This window comes from Manis javanica, chromosome X (genome assembly GCF_040802235.1).
Source record: "Manis javanica isolate MJ-LG chromosome X, MJ_LKY, whole genome shotgun sequence".
Lineage (NCBI taxonomy): Eukaryota > Metazoa > Chordata > Mammalia > Pholidota > Manidae > Manis > Manis javanica.
This window is the reverse complement of record NC_133174.1, coordinates 41,152,474-41,177,951: the sequence shown is the minus strand read 5'-3', so window position 1 is coordinate 41,177,951 and position 25,478 is coordinate 41,152,474. Positions and strand designations below refer to the sequence as shown.

Sequence of the window (25,478 nt, the reverse complement as noted above, 5' to 3'; positions counted from 1 at the left end):
ACTTTGAGGAGCTTCAGGCACTCCATTCCCATGGCTGGCTGCTCAGCTATGAGGCCCCACACTGTGACAGGCAGCCTGCCAAGCCTTCCTCCTGGCCTGACAGTAATGGCTCACAAACCTGCAGTCACTGCGCTGGTGTCAGGCCAGCCAGAGGGAGGCCCCACCTTCAATAGCTAGAGACACCGAGCACAGAGGCTTACAAATGTGTGCTCGGCCCACTGGTTGTGATAATGGAGACAGGCACCACAGGCGGGAATCAGGAAACAGATATTTCCTCCCCCTCAGGAATCAGCTCTGATCCCCAATGACCCCCAACCTCTAGGGGCTGAGCAGCTCCAGAGACTGGAGCTTCTGGACACTAGCAGGCACCACACAGAACTATGAAACATAAAAAGAACCTGTTTCAGACCAAAATCTCACAAACCCCAGGAAAAGGGGCAAATGAAACTGAACTCACCAATCTTCCTGAAAGAGCTTTCAAAATAAAAATCATAAACATGCTTATGGAGGTACAGAAAATATTCAAGAACTCAGGAATGAATTTAAGATGGAGATTCAATTGTTAAGCAATTACATATCTGAAATGAAACAGAATGGAGGGATTTAAAACCAGATTAGATGTAGCAGAAGAGATGGTAAATGGAATAGAAATTAGAGAAGAGGAATACAAAGAAGCTGAGGCACAGAGAGGAAAAAGTATCTCTAAGAATGAAAGAATATTGAGAGAACTGTGTGACCAATCCAAACGGAACAATATTCACACTATAGGAATACCAGAAGAAGAAGAGAGAAAAAAGGATAGAAAGTGTCATTGAAGTAAGTGCTGAAAATTTCCCCAATTCAGAGAAGGAGATTATCTCTCAAGCCATGAAAGTGCACAGATCTCCCAACAAGGGACTCAAGGAAGACAACATCAAGACATAAAAAAATTAAGAAGGCAAAGATCAAGAATAAAGACAGACTTTTAAAAGCAGCTAAAGAGAGAAAAAAGAACACATACAAAGGAAAACACATCAGGTTATCATCAAATTTCTCAACAGAAACCTTACATGCAGAAGGGATTGGCATGATATTTCTAAAGCAATGAAGCAGAAGGGCTTTGAACAAAGAATACTCTACCTGGCAAGGTTATTTAAATTTGAAGGAGGGATTAAACAATTTTCAGATGAGCAAAAGCTGAGAGAATTTACCTTCCACAAATGACCTCTACAGTGCATTTTGGAGGGACTAATACAGATGGAAGTATTCCTAAGGATAAATAGATGTCACCCAAGGCATTGACAAAGAGTACAAAATATGATTCATAACATAGAATGGAGGAGGAAGAAAAAGGAGGAAAAAAAAGATACCTTAGGTTGTGTTTGTAATAGCATATGAAGTGAGTTAAATGAGACTATTAGACAGAAAGGGAATTACCTTGAACCTTTGGTAACCAGAAATAAGTACATACCTATTGATAATCACCCTAAATATAAATGGTCTGAATGCACCAATCAAAAGACATAGAGTTACTGAATGGATAAAAAAAAGAGACCCATGTATATGCTAACTACAAGAGACTCACTTCAAACCCAAAGACACAGACTGAAAGTAAAGGGATGGAAAAGGATATTTCATGCAACTAATAGGGAGAAAAAAGCAGGAGTTGCAGTACATGTATCAGACAGAAAAAGACTTCAAAACAAAGAAAGTAACAAGAGACAAAGAACGACGTTACATAATGATAAAGGAGTCAGTCCAACAAGACAATGTAACTATTATAAATATCTATGCACCCAATACAGGATCACCTACATATGTGAAACAAATCCTAACAAAATTAAAGGGGGAAATAGAATGCAATAGATTCATTTTAGGAGACTTCAACACACCACTCACTCCAAAGGACAGATCAACCAGACAGAAAATAAGTAAAGAGACAGAGGCATTGAACAACAAAAATGACCTAACAGACATTTACAGAACACTCTATCCAAAAGCAACAAGATATACATTCTTCTTAAGTGCACATGGAACATTTTCAAGAATAGATCATATAGTAGGCCACAAAAAGAACCTCAGTAAATTCAAAAAGATTGAAATTGTACCAACCAGCTTCTCAGATCACAAAGGTATGAAACTAGAAATAAATTACACAAAGAAAATGAAAAAGCCCACAAACACATGGAGGCTTAAAAACATGCTCCTAAATAATCAATGGATCAATGACCAAATAAAAACAGAGATCAAGCAATATATGGAGACAAATGACAACAATAATTCAACACCACAAAATCTGTGGGATGCAGCAAAGGCCGTGCTAAGAGGGAAACATATTGCGATACAGGCCTATGTCAGGAAAGAAGAACAATCCCAAATGAACAGTCAAAACTCACAATTAATGAAACTAGAAAAGAAAGAACAAATGAGGCCCAAAGTCAGTAGAAGGGACATAATAAAGATTAAACAGAAATAAATAAAATTGAGAAGAATAAAACAATAGAAAGAATCAATGAAAGCAGGAGCTGGTTCTTTGCAGAATTAAACAAAATAGACCAACCCCTAGCCAGACTTATCAAGAAAAAAAAAGGGTCTACACACATAAACAGAATCAGAAATGAGAAAGGAAAAATCACTATGGACACCACAGAAATACAAAGAATTATGAGAGAATACTATGAAAAATTATATGGTTAACAAACTAGATAACCTAGAAGAAATGGACTTTCTAGAAACATGCAACCTTCCAAGGCTGACCCAGGAAGAAACAGAAAATATGAATAGACCATTTGACAGCAAAGAAATTGAATTAGTAATCAAAACACTACCTAAGAACAAAATTCCTGGACCCGATGCTTTCACTGATGAATTTTATCAAACACTTAGTGAAGACCTAATACCCATCCTCCTTAAACTTTTCCAAAAAGCAGAAGAGGGGGGAATACTCCCAAACTCATTCTACGAGGCCAACATTACTTTAACATCAAAACCAGGCAAAGACACCACAAAAAAAAAAAGAAAATTACAGACCAATATCCCTGATGAATACAGATCCGAAAATACTCAAGAAAATATTAGCAAACCAAATTCAAAAATACATCAAAAAGATTATCCATCGTGATCAAGTGGGATTCATTCCATGGATGCAAGGATGGTACAACATTCAAAAATCCATCAACATCATGAATTACCATCAAAAAAAAGGACAAAACCCACATGATCATCTCCATAGATGCTGAAAAAGCATTTGACAGGAAAACAGCAAGATGGCGGCGTGAGTAGAGCAGTGCAAATCTCCTCCCAAAAACACATAGAGGTATGAAAATATAACAAACAAAACTCTTCCTAAAATAGAGACCAGAGGACACAGGACAACATCCAGACCACATCCACACCTGCAAGAACCAAGCACCTTGCGAAGGGGATAAGATACAAGCCCTGGCCTGGCGGGACCCGAGCACCCCTCCCCCCGGCTCCCGGCAGGTGGAAAGAAACTGGAGCGGGTTTTTTTTTTTTTTTTGGCGAGTGCTTTTTGGAAGCCTTAAAGGGACAGGGACCCCATTGCTACGGAGGCAGGGCGGCGGGACCAGTGAGGGGGTGCCTGCGACCAGCGCCTGAGGACAAAGATTACCGCGTCTTTCCCTACGGGACCGGTGGGCGGGTGCCTGAGACCGGCGCCTGAGGACGGAGGAAATCAAGCGCTTTTTCCCTTTTTTTTTCTCTCTTTTTGGCGAGTGCTTTTTGGAAGCCTTAAAGGGACAGGGATGCCGGTGCTAGGGAGGCAGGGCGGTGGGACTGGTGAGCAGGTGCCGGGCACCGGCGCCAGAAGACAAAGACTATCGCGTGTTTATCCTTGCGGGACCGGAGGGCGGGTGCATGAGACCGGCGCCTGAGGACGGAGGAAATGGCGCATTTTTCACCTTTTTATTCCTCTTTTTGGCGAGTGCTTTTTGGAAGCCTTAAAGGGACAGGGACCCTGGTGCTAGGGAGGCAGAGCAGCAGGACCGGTGAGCGGTTGCCTGGGACCGGCACCTGAGGACAAAGAATATCGCGCATTTTTCCCTGTGGGACCGGGGGGTGGGTGCTTTTTGGAAGCCTTGAAGGGACAGGGACACCGGTGCTAGGGAGGCAGGGCAGCAGGACCAGTGAGCAGGTGCCTGGGACCGGTGCCTGAGGAAAAAAAAAAAAGAGTGCTTTTTGGAAGTCTTAAAGGGGCAGGACAGGACACTTAGACCAGAGGCAGGGAATCTGGGGATCTCTGGGCACTCTAACCCCCGGGGCAAGAAGGAGCACAGAGGCCCCTTATGGAGAAAAATAGCCTCCCGGCTGCTCCCCCTACAACGGGGCTCCACCACTTTGGAGGAGTAGCCCCAGCCAGGCCACACCCACGGCGACAGCAGAGATAAACTCCATAGCAAACTGGCAGGGAGCAGAAGTCCTGTCTGCGAATAGCTGACAAGCATAAGCCACTAGAGGGCGCTATTCTCCCAGGAGAGGAAGGCCACAAACCAACAAGAAGGGAAGCTCTTCCAGCGGTCACTCGTACCAGGTCTGCAAACTATCTCTCTCACCATGAAAAGGCAAAACTACAGGCACACAAAGATCACAGACACAACACCTGAGAAGGAGACAGACCTAACAAGTCCTCCTGAAAAAGAATTCAAAATAAAAATCATGAACATGCTGACAGAGATGCAGAGAAAAATGCAAGAGCAATGGGATGAGATGCAGAGAAAAATACAAGAGCAATGGATGAAGTCTGGAGGGAGATCAAAGATATCAGGAAGGAGATCACAGAAGGGAAACAATCCCTGGAAGGATTTATAAGCAGAATGGATAAGATGCAAGAGGCCATTGAAGGAATAGAAACCAGAGAACAGGAAGGTATAGAAGCTGAAATAGAGAGAGATAAAAGGATCTCCAGGAACGAAACAACACTAAGAGAACTATGTGACCAATCCAAAAGGAATAATCTTCATATTATAGGGGTACCAGAAGAAGAAGAAAGAGGAAATTCTAGCAACCAATTTTTCAGACCACAAAGGTATGAAAGTAGAAATAAATTCTACAAAGAAAACAAAAAGGCTCACAAACACATGGAGGCTTAACAACATGCTACTAAATAATCAATGGATCAATGAACAAATCAAAATAGAGATCAAGGAATATATAGAAACAAATAACAACAACACTAAGCCCCAACTTCTGTGGGACGCAGCGAAAGCAGTCTTAAGAGGAAAGTATATAGCAATCCAGGCACACTTGAAGAAGGAAGAACAATCCCAAATGAAGTCTAACATCACAATTATAGAAACTGGAAAAAGAAGAACAAATGAGGCCTAACGTCAGCAGAAGGAGGGACATAATAAAGATCAGAGAAGAAATAAGCAAAATTGAGAAGAATAAAACAGTACCAAAAATCAACGAAACCAAGAGCTGGTTCTTTCAGAGAATAAACAAAATAGATAAGGTCACCTTTATGTGACCTTAATAAAAAAACTTATTAAGAGAAAAAGAGAATCAACACAAATCAACATAATCAGAAATGAGAATGGAAAAATCACGACAGACTCCACAGAAATACAAAGAATTATTAAAGACTACTATGAAAACTATATGCCAACAAGCTGGAAAACCTAGAAGAAATGGACAACTTCCTAGAAAAATACAACCTCCCAAGACTGACCAAGGAAGAAACACAAAAGTTAAACAAACCAATTACGAGCAAAGAAATTGAAACGGTAATCAAAAAACTACCCAAGAAGAAAACCCCGGGGCCGGACGGATTTACCTCGGAATTTTATCAGGCACACAGAGAAGACATAATACACATTCTCCTTAAAGTGTTCCACAAAATAGAAGAAGAGGGAATACTCCCAAACTCATTCTATGAAGCCAACATCACCCTAATACCAAAAAAAGGCAAAGACCCCACCAAAAAAAAAATTACAGACCAATATCCCTGATGAAGGTAGATGCAAAAATACTCAACCAAATATTAGCAAACCAAATTCAAAAACACATCAAGAGGATCATACACCATGACCAAGTGGGATTCATCCCAGGGATGCAAGGATGGTACAACATTCGAAAATCCATCAACATCATCCACCACATCAACAAAAAGAAAGACAAAAACCACATGATCATCTCCATAGATGCTGAAAAAGCATTTGACAAAATTCAACATCCATTCATGATAAAAACTCTCAGCAAAATGGGAATAGAGGGCAAGTACCTCAACATAATAAAGGCCATATATGATAAACCCACAGCCAGCATTATACTGAACAGCGAGAAGCTGAAAGCATTTCCTCTGAGATCGGGAACCAGACAGGGATGCCCACTCTCCCCACTATTATTTAACATAGTACTGGAGGTCCTAGCCACGGCAATCAGACAAAACAAAGAAATACAAGGAATCCAGATTGGTAAAGAAGAAGTTAAACTGTCACTATTTGCAGATGATATGATACTGTACATAAAAAACCCTAAAGACTCCACTCCAAAACTACTAGAACTGATATCGGAATACAGCAAAGTTACAAGATACAAAATTAACACACTGAAATGTGGAGCTTTCCTGTACACTAACAATGAATCAATAGAAAGAGAAATCAGGAAAACAATTCCATTCACCATTGCATCAAAAAGAATAAAATACCTAGGAATAAACCTAACCAAAGAAGTGAAAGACTTATACTATGAAAACTACAAGTCACTCTTAAGAGAAATTAAAGGGGACACTAACAAATGGAAACTCATCCCCTGCTCATGGCTAGGAAGAATTAATATCGTCAAAATGGCCATCCTGCCCAAATCAATATACAGATTTGATGCAATCCCTCTCAAATTACCAGCAACATTCTTCAATGAATTGGAACAAATAATTCAAAAATTCATATGGAAACACCAAAGACCCCGAATAGCCAAAGCAATCCTGAAAAAGAAGAATAAAGTAGGGGGGATCTCACTCCCCAACTTCAAGCTGTACTACAAAGCCATAGTAATCAAGACAATTTGGTACTGGCACAAGAACAGAGCCACAGACCAGTGGAACAGACTAGAGACTCCAGATATTAACCCAAACAAATATGGTCAATTAATATTTGATAAAGGAGCCAAGGACATATAATGGCAAAATGGAAGTCTCTTCAGCAGATGGTGTTGGCAAAACTGGACAGCTACATGTAGGAGAATGAAACTGGACCATTGTCTAACCCCATATACAAAGCTAAACTCAAAATGGATCAAAGACCTGAATGTAAGTCATGAAACCATTAAACTCTTGGAAAAAAACATAGGCAAAAACCTCTTAGACATAAACATGAGTGACCTCTTCTTGAACATATCTCCCCGGGCAAGGAAAACAACAGCAAAAATGAGCAAGTGGGACTACATTAAGCTGAAAAGCTTCTGTACAGCCAAAGACACCATCAATAGAACAAAAAGGAACCCTACAGTATGGGAGAATATATTTGAAAATGACACATCTGATAAAGGCTTGACGTCCAGAATATATAAACAGCTCACACGCCTCAACAAACAAAAAACAAATAACCCAATTAAAAAATGGGCAGAGGAACTGAACAGGCAGTTCTCCAAAAAAGAAATACAGATGGCCAAGAGACACATGAAAAGATGCTCCACATCACTAATTATCAGAGAGATGCAAATTAAAACTACAAGGAGGTATCACCTCACACCAGTAAGGATAGCTGCCATCCAAAAGACAAACAACAACAAATGTTGGCGAGGCTATGGAGAAAGGGGAACCCTCCTACACTGCTGGTGGGAATGGAAATTAGTTCAACCATTGTGGAAAGCAGTATGGAGGTTCATCAAAATGCTCAAAACAGATCTACCATTTGACCCAGCAATTCCACTCCTAGGAATTTACCCTAAGAATGCAGCAATCAAGTTTGAGAAAGACAGATGCACCCCTATGTTTATCGCAGCACTATTTACAATAGCCAATAATTGGAAGCAACCTAAATGTCCATCGGTAGATGAATGGATAAAGAAGATGTGGTACATATACACAATGGAATAGTACTCAGCCATAAGAAGTGGAAAAATCCAACCATTTGCAGTAACATGGATGGATCTGGAGAGTATTATGCTCAGTGAAATAAGCCAAGTGGAGAAAGAGAAATACCAAATGATTTCACTCATCTGAGGAGTATAAGAACAAAGGAAAAACTGAAGGAACAAAACAGCAGCGGAATTACAGAACCCAAAAATGGACTAACAGGTACCAAAGGGAAAGGAACTGGGGAGGATGGGTGGGCAGGGAGGGATAAGAGGGGGGTCAGAAGAAGGGGGTATTAAGATTAGCATGCATGGGGGGGGGAGGGAGAAAGGGGAGGGTGGGCTGTACAACACAGAGAGGACAAGTAGGGATTCTACAACATTTTGCTAAGCTGATGGACAGTAACCATAATGTGGTTTTTAGGGGGGACCTGATATAGGGGAGAGCATAGTAAACATAGTACTCTTCTTGTAAGTATAGATTAAAGATTTAAAAAAAAAGAAAGAAAGAAAGAAAAGGGGGATTACTCCTTGATAGGATAAAACTATTGGTAAATCAAAGATCAACGCATGCTTTAAATATCCTTAATGTTGATCACTTAAAGGGTGTCAGATGATCAGCTATGGAGGTACTCTTTTCTGATAATATTCCTTTCTCTTAATAAAAAAAAAAAAGGTAGTCCCTGTGTGCTGACCTCCAATGAGTTCTGCACAGTGGTATAGAGGGCATGTCAAAGTGTGGGCAAAGGGTCTGTTCGTTTCTATGCAGAAGATCGAGGCCTAGCTTGGATACCCAGAAAATGAACTAAGATACGATATGAGGAGGAGCTTCCGGCATCAGCACTCTCTGGAGGATTTGTGCCACGGGGATGATCATCAAAAAGCCTCCACAGGATCTGGGCGATGCTGCAGTCATGGCTACATCCACCCCACCATTTCCTGGACTTTCCATTGGAATGAGGAGGGAGATGTCTAGGCTGGCATGTGCATACAGTGAGACAATGAATTTGACCGGATCTGTACTGTTGGAACTCAACCAGGAGTTGGGAGGGGTGCAAGGTGTACCACTCCAAAATCTTATGACTATAGACTATCAACGGTTAAAAGGACATATGGGAGGTGAACAGATCCCAGAAATGGGCTGCTTTAATTTGTCTGATTTCTCTCAGACTGTTCAAGTATAGTTGGACAATATCCATCATATCATAGACAAATTTTCAAATGCCTAGGGTGCCTAAATGGTTTTCTTGGCTTCACTGGAGATGGCTGGTAATTATAGATTTGCTTTGTTTATGTCACCGTATTCCTATTATGTTAATATGTGAGCGCAAGTTAGTTAGTAGTTTAAAACCTATAGATACTTAAGGTACTCTACAAGAAGATATGTCAAAGAAATAATCAATCCTCCCATGTTTTCTTTCGTCTGCTACCTCTATTGCTTTTCTTCTTCCTTCCTAATTACAACCCTTAAATAGAATTCGTGCCTCATATCGAATTTACCGAGTATCATAATTCCTCCAGGTGGTAAAGATACCTCGAGACAAGTGCTGGGCATAGAAGCCACAGGGCATAAATCTGCAAAGAAGTAAAAAGCTAACCTTTTCAAACAATATGGCTTCTCTCTCACTTACCAACTTTACATTTCCCTGTATGGCCCCGGAAGATGACTGGTTAGCCAGAGACAGGTAAGATTCCTCAAGGGAGGAACAACCTAAGATAGGCATAGTTGCAGGGGGGCCATCAGGTGAGAAATTGGGGATCAACAGAGGTGAGGCTCAGAACCTCATCCCCCCTGCTTTGAGAGAAATCTTCTGCATCCGTGGAAGGTTTATTGCCCTTGTCTAGCTTGGATTAACACATAGTCTACAGGCACACACCTGATCATCTACAATTGCTCTCCTACAACACTAAACTATGTTTTCTACCTTTATCTTATATCTACCTACCACTTCAGCATTTTATTAAAAATAAAAATAATAATAATAATTAAGGGAGAAATGTGGGATCAACATATAAATCAAGTATAAAAATCAAACGAATATTCATATTTGTCCTGATTGTTTATAGTTCATAATGCGTGATCAAAACCGAAAGTTTCTGTGATGAATGCCCTTGTACTGTTCACCATGTAAGAATTTATTCACTATGTAAGAATTCGTTCACCATGTAAGAACTTGTTCGTTATGCTTCAGAAGATTGGAGAGTGACGAGAGTTAGGCTTGAGATGGATTAATGATTGTACATTGAGCATTGACCCCCCTATACTGAACTTTATTGTTGTTAACAACCATTTGATCAATAAATATGAGAGATGCCCTCTCAAAAAAAAAAAATGAAGGAAAACATTTGAATTAGGCTATTACACAAATATTTAATTCTTTATGTTTCTTTACAAAATATATTTTAAAAATCAACAAATTCCTTGATTAACAGTGCAAATAGAACAGCCTGTTCTAAAGTACAATGCTACCAATTTCATGATGGAAAAGCAAAAGTGAAACTCACAGGATGTGGAGGGCAGCCAGGCACACTCCTGTCCTCATTTTTTCATAAAATATGTGGCAATGCTCACTGAAATTACAAAAAAAGAATACATCACTTCTGGGTATAAGGTAACCAATAATATAATTAAAAATAATGTATTTCTTTCAAATGTTGATGGCAAAAGGAGACAAGGGGAGACTAGTATTATTGAGCCAATCCCCAGCTTTCGACCAGGAAATCAGCAAACACTGAGTAGGGCTAATACGTTTATGAACAGACACAAAATCATATTATTTACATGTTGGGAAATAGGAGGTGGGGGGAGGGGGAAAAGAACAAAAATAGTTCTAAAAAAAAAAGTCTGCAGGCATTAGAAGCTGTCTGGTAGGAAGTGTTATTAGCATTGTTTAACCCTCTGTGCTCCTGCACTTTACAATTTACTGTCATGTCACTATTACTTGGAAATCATTTTTATTAAAAGACATGGAATACAAAAAAAAAAGCATTTGACAAAATTTAACATCCATTCATGATAAAAACTCTCAATAAAATGAGTTTACAGGGCAAGTACCTCGACATAATAAAGGCCATATATGAAAAACCCACATCCAACATCATACTGAACAGCGAGAAGCTGAAAGCTTTTACTCTAAGATTGGGAACAAGACAGGAATTCCCACTGTCCCCAGTGTTATTCAACATAGTACTGGAGGTCCTAGCCATGGCAATCAGACAAAACAAAGACATGAAAGGCATCCACATTGGCAAGGAAGAAGTGAATCTGTCCCTGTTTTCAGATGACATGATACTGTACATAAAAAACTCTAAAGAATCCACTCCAAAACTACTATATCTAATATCTGAATTCAGCAAAGTTCCAGGATTCAAAATTAATACACAGAAGTCTGTTGCATTCCTATACAGTAATGATGAACTAGCAGAAAAACAGGAAAACAATTCCATTAACAATTGCACCAAAAAGAATAAAATATCTAGGAATAAACATAACCAATGAACTGAAAGACTTATGCTTGGAAAACTACAAGACATTCATGAGAGAAATAAAACAAGAAACCAATAAATGGAAACACATCCTGTGCTCATGGATAGGAAGCATTATTATTGTCAAAATGGCAATCCTGCCTAAAGCAATCTACAGATTCAATGCAATCCCCATGAAAACACCAACAACATTCTTCAATGAACTAGAGCAAATAGTTCTAAAATTCATATAGAACCACAAAAGATCCCGAATAACCAAAGCAATCCTTAGAACGAAGAATAAAGCAGGGGGAATTATACTCCCTGACTTCAAGCTCTAGTACAAAGCCACAGTAATCAAGAAAATTTGGTACTGGCACAAGAACAGACTCATGGACAAATGGAACAGACTAAAGAGCCCAGATATAAACCCAATGATATATGGTCAATTAACATGTTAAAGTAGCCATGGATATACAATGGGGAAATGACAGCCTCTTCAACAGCTGGCAAAATGGGACAGCTACATGTAAGAGAATGAAACTGGATCATAGTCTAACCCCATACACAAAAGTGAACTCAAAATGGATCAAAGACCTGAATCTAAGTCACCAAACCATAAAACTCTTAGAATAAAACATAGGCAAAAATCTCATGGACATAAACATGAACAACTTATTCATGAACATATCTCTCTGGGCAAGAGAAACAAATGCAAAAATGAACAAATGGGACTATATCAAACTAAAAAGCTTCTGTACAGCAAAAAAGTATCCTAGAGTATGGGAGAATATATTCATAAATGACAGATCCGATAAAGGGTTGACACCCAAAGTATATAAAGAGCTCACACACCTCAACAAACAAAAAGCAAATAAGCCAGTTAAAAAATGGGCAGAGGAGCTGAACAAACACTTCTCCAAAGAAGAAATTCAGATGGCCAGCACACACATGAAAAGATGCTCCACATTGCTAATCATCAGAAATGCAAATTAAAACCACAATGAGATATCACTTCACACCAGTTAGGATGGCCACCATCCAAAAGACAAACAACAACAAATGCTGGCAAGGATTTGGAGAAAGGGGAACCCTCCTACACTGCTGGTGGGAATGTAAATTAGTTCAACCATTGTGGAAAGCAGTATGGAGGCTCCTCAAAAAACTCAAAATAGAAATACCATTTGACCCAGGAATTCCACTCTTGGAATTTACCCTAAGAATGCAGGAGCCCAGTTTGAAAAAGACTTATGCACCCCTATGTTTAGTGCAGCACTATTTACAATAGCCAAAAAATGGAAGCAACCTAAGTGTCCATCAGTAGATGAATGGATAAAGAAAAAGTGGTACATACACACAATGGAGTATTATTCAGGCGTAAGAAGAGAACACATCCTACCATTTGCAATAACATGGATGGAGCTAGAGGGTATTATGCCCAGTGAAATAAGTCAGGCAGAGAAAGACAACTACCAAGTGATTTCACTCATTTGTGGAGTAAAAGAACAAAGAAAAAACTGAAGGAACAAAACAGCAGCAGAATCACAGAACCCAAGAATGAACTAAGAGTTACCAAATGGAAAGGGATTGGGGAGGATGGGTGGGAAGGAAGGGATAAGGGGGATAAAGTGTCATTATGATTAGCACATATACTGTGGGGCGAGTGACACAGGGACAGCGGTATAACAGAGAAGACCAGTAGTTATTCTACAGAATCTTACTGCGTTGATGGACAGTGACTGTAATGGGGTATGTTTTGGGCACTTGATAATAGGGGGGAGTCTAGTAACCATAATGTTGTTCATATAATTGTATATTAATGATAGCAAAAAAATCTCTTATGTGTAAGAGAGGATATTTAGATATTTTGATGGATTATAAAGCCATTAAAGTATAAATAAATAAATACAGGAGCATATATGTTCATATCTTTCAGTGAACTGTAAATAGGCAACACTAGAGAACAGTTCTTGTCCATATCCAACTTATTTTACTCAAAACATACTTTCCAGCTTTCAACAAATATAAATTTCTTACTTAGTCTTACAAGACAAATTTGCACAATTCAACCTTATTCCAGTGCTAAGTACTAGCTATAATAATTTATTAGACGGACATTAGTATAAGGTGAGTTAAAATTCATATTGGATGAAAAATGAGAACTGAACAGTAATTTCATTACTGTACACTGAATTGGGATTTAAGGGACATAAATGTAGTCTTTTGACAAAATCATACCATTTCCAATATCTTTGAAAATAAACACTTAGAATTCATAGACACACGTTAGATCCTGTTTGGACATTCATTGCATTTGATTTATTGGAATGCTTTTCTTCCCTAATGCTGCATTACCTATATTATACAGAATGAAGAAAAGAAGTTAAATCTCACTTCAAGCAATTACCACCCTAATAGCATCAGCAAAAATGGTACTTTTAGTCATGGCATGAAATACACTTCAAATCTAAGAGTATTTTTCAATTATTTTTTAGCATTTTTAAGTTGGCAAATGGATTATAGAAAATCAAGATGTTGCCAGGTTTACTCACCGAATGCTTTTGACATTGTAAAAATAAGAGACAGAGTAACACCAGTTATAACCACTGGTACTCAAGAATCATGAAATGATAGGACTGAAAAGAACAGTATGACTCCTTTGTCCACAATTTGAAAAATTCTTTGTTTCCCAGTACAATAATTAAATCTCAACCACACATTCTCTGTAGCAGAATTCTAGTGTCAACACATGTGCTCTGGGTAGATGTTTACTAGAAATTAGCAGGAACAGCTGTTTTCCTCTGTTATCATCTGGCAAAGATGTAAAACAAATTCTGCCAAGCTGGGCTGCCCTCTGCTGCACTATGTAAAGTATAAAGGCAACAGGTCAGTGAGAATTCGTTTCATAACACTGTAGATATAATTGTAAATGAGAAAAGGCATTACCCATGCCTCAAATAGAACTTTCCTAAAATAGCACAAAAAATGCTTCTGTAAACTGACTTTTACAGTGGAAATAAATTAAGGGAGTTCTCATTCTACAGGTAAACAATTTTAGTCATTTTGGGTACTGGTAATAAAGATTTATACCATCTTAGTCTCCTTTTCAATCCCTTGTAAGTATATCTGGAGCAATTGTAGTAATGGGTAAACTCTAATGTAATCTTTTATTATGATTGTGTATTAATACAAGTCACTTTTTTCTGAGGCATCTACAGATGTTTTTAAATGCATAAACCTGGATAATAGTGTGAGAAACACACTCACTGGTCCATATTCAATAAATGGACATGGAGACAAAGAACAGCAGAGTGAGGCTTTAATGACAGTCTTGCAAGATTGGGTGCCTGGTGGGCAGGCACACCTGGGGAGTTAGGTGCCAGAAATTTATCTCCTAGTGCGTGAGTCACTCCCCTGGTTCCTCACTGGCTGAGTACTACAGGGTTCACATTCTTCCTCAGACATCAGTTACATCTTTCCTTTACATTTGTCTTAATCTTACTTACTGGTAGGTTTAAAAAACTCAAACAGGTATCACCCCTTATCAATTCCCCCACCCCCACTCTCAGCCTGAGGAGTTTCCACCACGTGGCCCTTTATTAATACCTTACTGTTAAAATGCTTAAACATCCTAGTGGGAATAAATCACATTTAGGTTTTACACTCTTTCCTAACAGTTCCCCCCTCTTTTTATTTAAGAATTTCTGATTTTATTCCCAGTAATGTATTTTAATTTATGCTTGGTCCTTTCTCAAATTTCTCTAATGGCTTTTTACTCTCTTCCTCATAGTTCAATTTTTCTTCTAATAACATAATATTATTTTGGGTGTAGGTCATAGGTATTTGCTTGTTTATGGCTGCCTCTATGAGCTTTTGAGTCAAGCCTCTCACACAAGTGATGATACAGCATCCTACAGCATTTAAAACTCCCACAACTGTAACAAGGGATGTTAAAACAGAGGCAACCATACCTTGCTATTTCCCAAACCATCTTTCCAAACAGTCTGTAAAATGGTCACTGGTGCCAGTTTTCAGCTAATTCATTAGCTAAAGTGCAGAGTCCCTGTAGGGCTTTAGTAATAGTACCATCAGGGGCAGTATTATTTGGGATAAAAGTACAGTATTTTCCTCCTAACATAACACAGACTCCTCCTTTTTCTGCTAACATAGGCTATTCTGTTTTCCCAGGCCATCTTGCTGGTAGCATCTAGTTGGCTAGCTACTCCTGGAAGAGCATCCTTGGTATAGTTAATAATAACCTTTTGTTGATTATAGTAAATACAACTGACCAAATTTACCTTTTTGTTGATGGTGGACCACCAAAATAATGCTGATTAAAACCCTACAGCTATTTGGTTTTTAGCTTTAAATTCATTGGGGCTCCCCTAGGGACTCCTATTGAGTCTATATATACATTCAAATCAAAGGATCCTTGTAATGATCTGTGATTTTCTAGGAGAACTTTTTCATTTGGTGTGGAAAGAAATGCCAGTGTAAATGGAATAGCCAATTGGACTAAAGCACAAGTCCCAGTCCAGTTGGGTGGTAATGAGTAGCAAAGGTTCCCCTTTCCACAGTACCACCAAACATCAACTCGGGGGATACGTAATTTTGAGAAGTTGCCCTCTTTAGAGACATTTAGGGTATGGGTACAAGTCAGTAAGTTTCCCACAGGAGTTGTGAAACCTTCCCCTTCCCTAGAGAGGCATGAGGAGTGATTCATCTTCCCTATAGAAAAAGAAGGGATTGCCCTTGGGTCTGACTTCTTTAGTGCATGAAAGAGTAAAGACAAGCCCTTGCAAGTCTCATTTCCCCAAGCATCCTTGTCCTGGTACAGGGCCAACATGCAGTTCATCTCAGTGGGGTCTGTGTCCCAGCCAGGGGGAACGGGACCACCTGCTCCTGTGGCTGTCCAGCAACACATGCGTAACAATCACTTTTATTCAAAGTGAGTACTGAAAATTTAACCCACTCTACCCAGGCATTGGTGTCTCCATAACCTATCTCTATTTCAAAGAGTCTGTTTTAGACCTTTTATCTCTGTTACAGTAACTAGTCTAGGGTCATTTGGGGGAAGCTCTAGCTCATTATTTCCCTCAGGAATAAAAGGCATTTACACGGTCTGTCCTGGCAATTGTCAGGAGGAATTCCTTTAGCTAAGTGGAGCTTCCTTTTTAAAGATTTTTCTACTGCATGAGGGGCCGTCCACCCTTGAAACTGGGTAGTCCACCAAACACTGCTCCACCTTGGACATGGGAGCCTACTTGCACCACAAGAGAGAATCTGACAAACATCAAGCCTAATGGTTTGGAGGATTGATGTTTTAGTAATATTGATTACCAGTTTGACAGGATAACCAGGAGTTCCTTCCCATTCTAGGGCTCCCTGTGACTTGCCTGTGAAATAGAGTTAGAAGGATAAAACAACATTTTTAGGTTCTTTTTAGTTTCAGCCTTAAGGGTTGGTTAGCCACCTGGGACACCTGTCAATTCTCTGTTTTGTCCCCAGATCCCCCAGTCAATTTCTTTTACTCTGGTGCAATGAGTCCAACCCTTTTCAGCCATCTTCACTGCAGTCTCTGTGGTCAGGAGCACTTGGTAGGGGCCTTCCCAGCTGGGCTGGAGTTGATCTTCTTTCCAGGATTTTACTAACACTAGGTCCCCAGGCTGGAAGCAGTGAGCAAAGAACTCAAGTGGGGAAGTCTGGGTGAGGAGTCCTTTCAGCCTGAGAGAAGATAAGGTAGAAGACAAGGCCAGCACATATTCCCTTAAAAATTTCTTTTGTTTCCATAGTGGGCAAGTCTGTTGCCCTTCCCAGATATGGTAGCTCATATAATAATTATTATTCCCTGTAGTACTTTTGAAGTAAAATGACTCCTGTTATCTGAATCAATATTTTCTATTAACCCAAACCTAGGAATAACTTGCTCTAAAAGTACCTTTATCACTGATCCTGCTATTGCAGTTGTTAATAGGGTGGGCCTCCACCCATCCAGTGAGATGATCAACAATCACTACTAAATATTTAAGCTTTCCCACTTTCAGCATCTCAGTAAAGTCAACCTGAATACTTTGGAATGGTCTTATTCCTGGGAGTCTCTCTCAAGATACTGGCTTTCTCATACACTTATTAGTTCTTTGGCACATTATGCAGCTCCTACAAACCTGTTTAGCAATGGTGTAAATGCTAATACACCCATAAACCTTTAGCAAAGCATCACACATCACCTGAGGACCCCAATGGCTCCCTCTATGTAACATGTTCATCAGTTCTCTCATAGTAGGCTGGCCAATCATTTCTCTCCTATCTGGTAAAGTCCACCTCCGTTTCTCATCTCGAGATGCCCCCACCTCCTGTAGCTTCTTAATCTCCTTCTTGGAAAACTTTGGGATCAATGAGATTTTAGGGATATTTGGGGTGAGATTCAAAAATCTAATTTCATCTTCAGATGCAGCCTCTTTAGCAGCTACATCAGCAATCCTATTACCCATTGCTTCATAAGAACTACCTTTCTGGTGACCATTCACATGCATTATAGAAATCTCAGCTGGAAGTACAAGATTTTCCAGAACCTCCTTAATTCCCCATGAATCAATTCCTGTCCTTTACTATATATGAGACGTCTTTCTGTCCAAATTTTTCCAAAGGTATGGACTATTCCGAAGATATGTCTGTGTAAATGGTGTCCTCCTTATCTGAAAGTAGTTTTAAGGCCTGATTAAAAGTAAACAACTCACAGGTTTGAGCTGACCAATGATTGAGTAATCTCCCCTTTTCACAGATGGATAACTGGTCTCCATCAATGATGGCATAGCCATTATGTCATTTGCCCTCTATCATCCAGGAGGACCCATCTATAAACAGTTTCATACCCCCACCTAGAGGAGTTTCCCTTAAATCAGGCCTGACTTTAGTCTGATACTCTATGAGGTCCATGCAACTATGGCTCAATTCTGATTGACCTTCAGCCTTCCCTGCCCATAGGAAGCTGGTTGGATTGAGACAGGTGTCTGTGGTTAAGATCAGGTCATCTTTTTCAAGTAAAATTGCTTCATATTTTAAAATTTGAGAATCTATTAGCCAGTGCCCAGCCCACTGATTAAGTAAGCATGACCCAAACCTGGTGAAGAGTACTAACGAGGGTTCCTCCAAGTTAATTTCCTGCTCTCTTCCACCAGTAAGGCCATGGCTGCGATGGCCTGAATGCATTCAGTCCATCCTCAAGAGACAGGGTCCAATAGTTTAGACATAAAGGCTACTGGTTCTTTCCTCCCAAGGCTTGGGTCAAAACCCCTACAGGGAACCTTGTTCAACAGTAACAAACCAGTGAAATGGCTTCTCTAAAGATGGGAGTGCCAGGACTGGGGTGGTGACTAAAGACTGCTTTCAATTTCTCTAGATTTTGCAGTTTCCCTGGGTCCATTGGAGAGGATCTGACTCTCCCTCTACCAATTTGAAATATAAGCTTCTAGCCTCTCTTCTAACAAACACTTTTTGAGCTTCTCTCAGTAATTCCTCTATAAGTTTTGTAAGAATGAGTTAGCATGAGAATGGCCATCTTAAGGGCTGAAAAGCCATTTTCTGAGTGCATGACTCAGGAAAGGAAGAACTGGGTAAGGCTTGATAAACAGGTTTTGAAGAACAAGTTAATCATAGACACCAGGTTGTGGGCGGCTGCGACCCTTGGTCAGTTAATCATGCATACCAGGTTTTGGGCGGTTGCGACTCTGGTCAACTTATCTTGCTGAACCACCCTAACATTTGAGGAGTAGTCTCATCTTGCTTTTGCTTAACCCCCAGGATGTGGCACAAGCCAAAAATTATGGGAAATTACTGTAAGTGCTTTTTGAAAATGCCATATAAACCCCTGGCTTTGAGTGCTCTGGGTCCTTGTTGAAACCTGCTGCATCGGGCAGACACTTGGACCCCAGCTAGCTGAAAATAAACCTCGCTGTGTGACTTGCATTATCATGAGTGTCTTCTGTCTGTTTGAGAGGTGGTTGACTCTGGACCCTAACAGTTTCTCATTTCATCCATCTAAATACTGTAATTTCTTAGATATATCTGGCCAACTTTTGGTTACAAAATTGACTTTCAAAAGATCCTGTCCTACCTGAGCTTCTGGGCCAAGTCCTGAATACTTTCTCATCTGGTCCCTGAGTCTCTGTGAAAATGCAGTTGGGGTCTCTTCCTTTTCTTGTTGGACTTCAAACACCTTAGAAACATTTTGAGATCTTGGGGCCGATTCCCTAATTCCCTTTATAATTAGCCCTCAAAGGTCCTGCATTTTAGTTCTATCTCCTATATTATTATTACCCCATCTAGGATCTACATTTGGGAACTTTTGTTCCGCTGACTTGACACCCTGATCTGGTGGGTGTTTTTGTTCCCAAATGGACACAGCAGCTCTCCTGATCAGCCCCCCTCTCACCACCAGGGAATGGGATATTCATGATGGACATAAGTTCAACCTAAGTATATATATTAGGTCCCAGGAATTGATCTAGTTAGTCCACTAGGCCAAGGGGATCTTTTAGCAATGCTTAAAATTTCTCACCTCAGTACCCATGAGGGGAGCATTAACAAATTTCCCCTTGTCCTAGTGGGACCTCTCTCAATGGAAACATCTTGGATTCCTGGTGGACTTCCCAGAAGGCAAGGGGAAACTCTAGGTCCTTCTTACATTAAGTCCAGCGTGAGGAAATCCTGGGGCAAAATACCTCTAAAAACTGAAATCAGTCAAAGGGAGAAATAAAGTTTAAAATCTATTCATTGCTCACAAGCTGCAGTCTGGGGCCATTTCTCTCTTTCAGGTTCTAGCATCAGCCAAAAACTGGCTCTCCCCCTGACCTCTCAGGTACAGAATAGCCCTCTGTTGCCCAGGTAATTACTCATTGATATGGAAATGAACTTCTCTCCAACCCTGAGGAAAGATGCAATGCACTAAAGCCATACTTCTTTCTACCTCAGAATGCCTGTTGATATGCAGATGTACTAAAGCCAGGTGAGATACTCTGGAAATGTTACAATTTTACCCACAGAGAGGGAGACAAGAAAGTGGGTCCCAATGTTAAATAGATATGGGTGGGGTGGAAAGAGAGAAAGGCCAGAAAGTCCACTAAAAAGACCCAGAGTTAATTAATTAAAGCTCAAAAAGACAGGAGCAACTTGGCCTGGAATGTTTGAATATTCCTCAGATAAAGGAGGGTACCTCAGCATAGCCTGTCTTTATTATGTTAATCATGCAGGCCCAGCTTCTTCTTTTCTTTTTTTAACTTTTTACCAATATGCTATTTTTTCTTTTCTCTCTGACCCCAAATAGTCTAACCCAGGCAATCAATTCAGCATGCAGGCGCAGCTGTAAACAACATAGCAAAAGGCAGGAAAGATTTCATCCCAAAGATTGCATTTTAATACCCAGGAGGTCCAGAAGCAAGACTCTCAACTTACTCATTAGCAAACAGACAATAACTCGGCCCCTCCCCCCCTTGGAAGAAGGGCAGCCAGTCCTGATGTGCTCCCATACCAGGGAGGTGTTATCCTGGGAGGGGACTAAACCAGTAAATTTCTTGTGTTAAACTAATTTTGCAGAATTACCCAGAGGACTGATAAAAAATATAATGTTTCATCAAAGATACTTGAGACCACCTAACAAGTCTATACCTCCAGGTGCCCGCCACACTCCTAAAGAATCCTTAAAAAGGGAATGAACCCCCATCCCCTGGGGCACTCCTCTCCGAGGCCACTGGCACCCTCAAAGTGCACAACCTTTTAACTTAAAACTTTCTCTCTTCAACCTCCCAGGGTGCCTTTCCCTCCTGAGGAGGCCTGCACTTTCTCCCAGAGTAACTCTAAACAAAACTTTCACTCCACCTCACTGCCATGCCCCCCCCCCCAACTCTCCACTGCAGCCGCAGCAGGGACAGGGACCAAGGAAAACACACAATGCTCTCTCAACACCAGAGCTTGTCCTGGGAGGTCTCTTGTATTTCCTCTTCCCTAGCTTTCCCTTCTCTGGTATTGAGGGGAAATAGGGGAAGCGCCCTTGGTAACCAACAGATTCCTCAGATGAACTGGAGGCTTTATTACTATCAAAAAAAATAACTTAAACCTGGCAAAGCCAGTTCTCATCTGATCTAACTTTAATCCAGACAAAACAGCAAAATTTGATTATCTTCTGTTTGTCCTTAACCCGGTACAGGAGGTGTCCCCCCCAGTACCCTAGCCTTCACCCCAGCAGGCTATCCGGGGGAATTCTAAGGGAGCTCATGTGGTTCCCTTTCCCTGCTTTCCTAGGCCTAGAATTTGTATTTCCTATCTTTCAAGAGGTCCCTGTGTCTGAGTTCCCTGTGTACTCAACCCCCCATAATGGAAGGTTCTTGCACACACCCCAAGATTACACATATCCACCACACACACTTGACCTCTGAAAAATGCCCAACCACCAAGGAAGTACTTATAGCCCAATTTTCCTACCTTGGCTCGTGCAGGAGGTTGCCTGGTTGCTGCGGTGCCTGCGTTTTCTCCCCCTGCGTCGGTCACGCTGTCTCTACACAACAGTCTCCGGTCTCCCCTCAGCTTCCGTGTGAAGGTGAGATGTCCAGACAGAGCGGGCTGCCCAAAGCCAGGTGGGACGCGTCTTCTCACTCCGCTTGGGCCCCTCCTCACACAGGCAAGAGGATCCCGGATGAGCCCCCAAATTGTGAAAAACACACTCACTGGTCCATATTCAATAAGTGGACATGGAGACAAAGAGAACAGCAGAGTGAGGCTTTAATGACGATCTTGCAAGATCGGGTGTCTGGTGTGCAGGCACACCTGAGGAGTTTGGTGTCAGTAATTTATCTCCTAGTGCGTGAGTCACTCCCCTGGTTCCTCATTGGCTGAGTACTACAGGGCTCACATTCTTCCCCAGACGTAACCTAAGCCAGTTATATCTTGCCTTTACATTTGTCTTAATCTTACTGGTAGGTTTAAAAAACTCAAACAGGTATCCCAGGCCCTTATCAATTCCCCCACCCCCACTCTCAGCCCGAGCAGCTTCCACCACGTCGCCCTTTGTTAATACCTTACTGTTAAAATGTTTAAACATCCTAGTGGGAATAAATCACATTTAGGTTTTATACTCTTTCCTAACAATAATAGATACATGCTGAGATCATACTCAAAAGTCTCTTGCCACAAGTATCAAAACTTTCAGAGCTGTTTCCTTTGTGAAGATTTTAAGCAGCAAGATCTTTTTCTCTCTAGTTCACCTTCTATGACTGAAATTTACAATAATGTACCAGCTTATCATCACTGCCAAAACGTTCACAGAGGGTTCCAACTTCCCGGCTGGGGAGAAGGCAAAGGACTGATTCACATGAATAAACAACTGTTTTGAGCCCAGAAGTTTAAGGAACTTTTTTATGAAGTCAGTGAGTTCTTGGATGGTTCTGGTTTGCTCTACAACCCATTTGTTTCCATTATAGGAGAGTCTCCCACAGCCTTTAACAGAATGTCCATTTTTTTCTTGGTGTCGCCGGCAGGGTCCTCTGTTCCGGGGGACACTGCAGCGGAAGAAGGGGACTCCAGAGTGGCTGTTTCTGGGGAGACCTCCACAAGGCCTTTGCCGTCAGCAGCAATTAAGGGAGGGAACTGCAGTGCGAACTCAGGCTCTTCAGCCATCTTGCTCCATGCTAATGTCCTCTTTTTTGAAGCAGCTGCCTGCGGTTATTAGATTATAACTAATATAGTGCTTTCAACTCTTGGCTAGTTGGTGGCTTTGAGTTTCTCTAATGTATTTCCATTGTGTGCACTGACACAAACTCATGGACAAGGATGTGTTGGGCAGGAAAATAGATGTGAGTGGGGTGGAAAGAGAACAAGGCCAGAAAGTCCACTAAAAAGACTGAGAATTAATCAATTAAAGCTCAAAAAGCCAAGAGCAACTTGGCCTGGAATGTTTGAATATTTTCCAGATAAAGGAAGGTACCTCAGCATAGCCCATGTCTTTATTGTGTTAATCATGCAGGCCCAGCTGACTTACCTTTACCTATATGCTGTTTTTTTTCTCCTTCTGGCCCTAATTAAGTAGTTTGTAACCTACGCAACTAATTTAGCATGCAGGCCCAGCCGTAAACAACATAGTGAAAGGCAGGAAGGATTCCATTTTAAAGATTGTATTTTAAATACCCAGGAAGTTAAAAAATGTAAGATTCTTAACTTACTCTTTGGCAAACAGACAATAACTCAGCCTACCTTGTGGGCTGCATAGGCAGGCAGCCTGTTTGATCTGCTCCCAGACCAAGATGCCCATATCCCAGGGAGAAATTGGAGCAGGAACTTCCTTGCGTTAAGTTAATTCTAAGTATTCAAAGACCACTTAACAAGTCTGCACCCCCAGCCCTTAGTCACATACCTAAAGAATCCTTAAAAGGGGGAACCCCCAGGCTTTCCACGCTCTCCTCTGTGCGTAACCTTTTAACTTTAAACTCTTTTCTATCTTTCAGGGGGCGCTCCTCTCTCTGGGGTCACCCTCCACTTTCTAGGTGTGTATCTGCGCCTCTCCAGTAATGTTTTATTACTTTGCTTTGTCATTCTAATCCTCCAAATTCTGGCTTTAACCTTCACTCTATCCTATCTCAGACCAATAAGGAGGGGCCGCTGAGAGCTCAGACCTAGGTTTGCAGATTAACATAGCCTGGGTGGCTGGGAACTGCAATTTACAGTCATGTTCTTTAGTAACCTGCCTGAAGTCTCCCTTCTTTACCTATGGGAAGTTCGCAGAACATAATCTCGCCCCATCTAGTGCTCTGCAGCTCCCCCAAAGCCTGGGGTGGTAGGGACTCAGTTGCCATGCCATGCAGATCCAAGCAGATGCTGGACGCCAGGTGACCCTGGTTTAAGGAGTTAATAGGGGTCGTGCCCCATGGTGAGTGGCTGTTCAATGAACTACCTTAATGAATTCCTTCCTCACTTTGTCCTCTCACTTCACTGTCTCACTGAACCAAACTCGCCCTAACAGATGCGCTCAGGGAGATGTTCTGTTGTTGAGGAGGAGCAATTGGAGAAGTACACAAATAGATGCTATTATGTGTGTTATGTGGTGCTTATTTAAGGCACTGAACAGGGCTGTAAGGTTAACTTAGACTCCTACATGAACCATGTGCTTGGCTACATGAGGTCCAAATAGGAATATCAGTCTGACCACAGAGGAAAGAGAGAAAACAATCTTATAGCTTCATTTTCATGCAGGATGGGGAATGTGTGGGTCAAGAGATTACAATCGAAACTAAATTATGTTCCTTCTCTTGAAGTAATCCTGAATAACTGTCTGTTGTGTGATAAATTGGAGTAGCAGCAGTGTTAGGAAGGAGAGAGCGATATGAAATAGACCCTAGACTGTAGTTTGGAGAACTGGACTTTAATTCTTTTTTTGGTGGCTTTGTGTGAGTTACTTCACCTCACTGGACTTGTCTCAGTTTCCTCTGTAACATGGAGCAGGTAGACCATATGGCCCAACTCTAATAAACAGTGATGCACTGAGTGTTTTGTTTTCCCTGACTCGGTACTCTTCGATTTTATTATCTTAGAGGTAAGACAGACATTAAGCGATTAATTTTAAGTGTGATAACTATTAGGACATGGGAAGTATAAGGTGCAATGGGAACATATAACATGGGATTACATGTTAAGAGGGGTCAGGAAAGACCTCTGAGAAGGGTTGGTTTAGACTGAGAATTAAGGGTGAGTAGGAATTGGCCAGGTAAAGTTGTTTTTGTTATCTTTCTGTTGCTGATTTCTACTTTAATTCCACTGTAGTCGAAAACATAGTTTGTGTTATTCCAATTCTTTTAAACTTGTTAAGGCTTGTTTTATGACCAGGGATATGGTCTATGGAGATGTTCATGTACACATGAAAAAAAATGTGTATTCTGCTGATGTTGGGTAGTGTTCTATAAATGTCATTTAGATCAAATCGGTTAATGGTACTAATCAATTATTTTATATCCATGCTTATT

The 25,478-nt window shown here is 40.8% G+C and overlaps 1 long non-coding RNA gene and 1 pseudogene across 2 annotated transcripts in view; both read right to left on the bottom strand.

Annotated features, from left to right (window-relative positions):
• Positions 1-22,423, bottom strand: part of LOC108398722 (uncharacterized) — a 79,290-nt gene extending 56,867 nt beyond the window's left edge. The window contains exons 1-2 of one of the 2 annotated variants that reach the window (XR_005055364.2): positions 21,952-22,423; positions 10,516-10,581 (exon numbers count right to left, since the gene is read on the bottom strand). This is a non-coding gene — a long non-coding RNA (uncharacterized lncRNA). The remainder of the gene's footprint in view (positions 1-10,515; positions 10,582-21,951) is intronic. The other variant, XR_012127424.1, reaches the window with a different exon arrangement.
• A 310-nt stretch (positions 22,424-22,733) lies between these two features.
• LOC108398717 (ubiquitin-like protein ATG12 pseudogene) lies at positions 22,734-23,148 on the bottom strand (annotated as a pseudogene).
• Between the last annotated feature and the right edge of the window lie 2,330 nt (positions 23,149-25,478).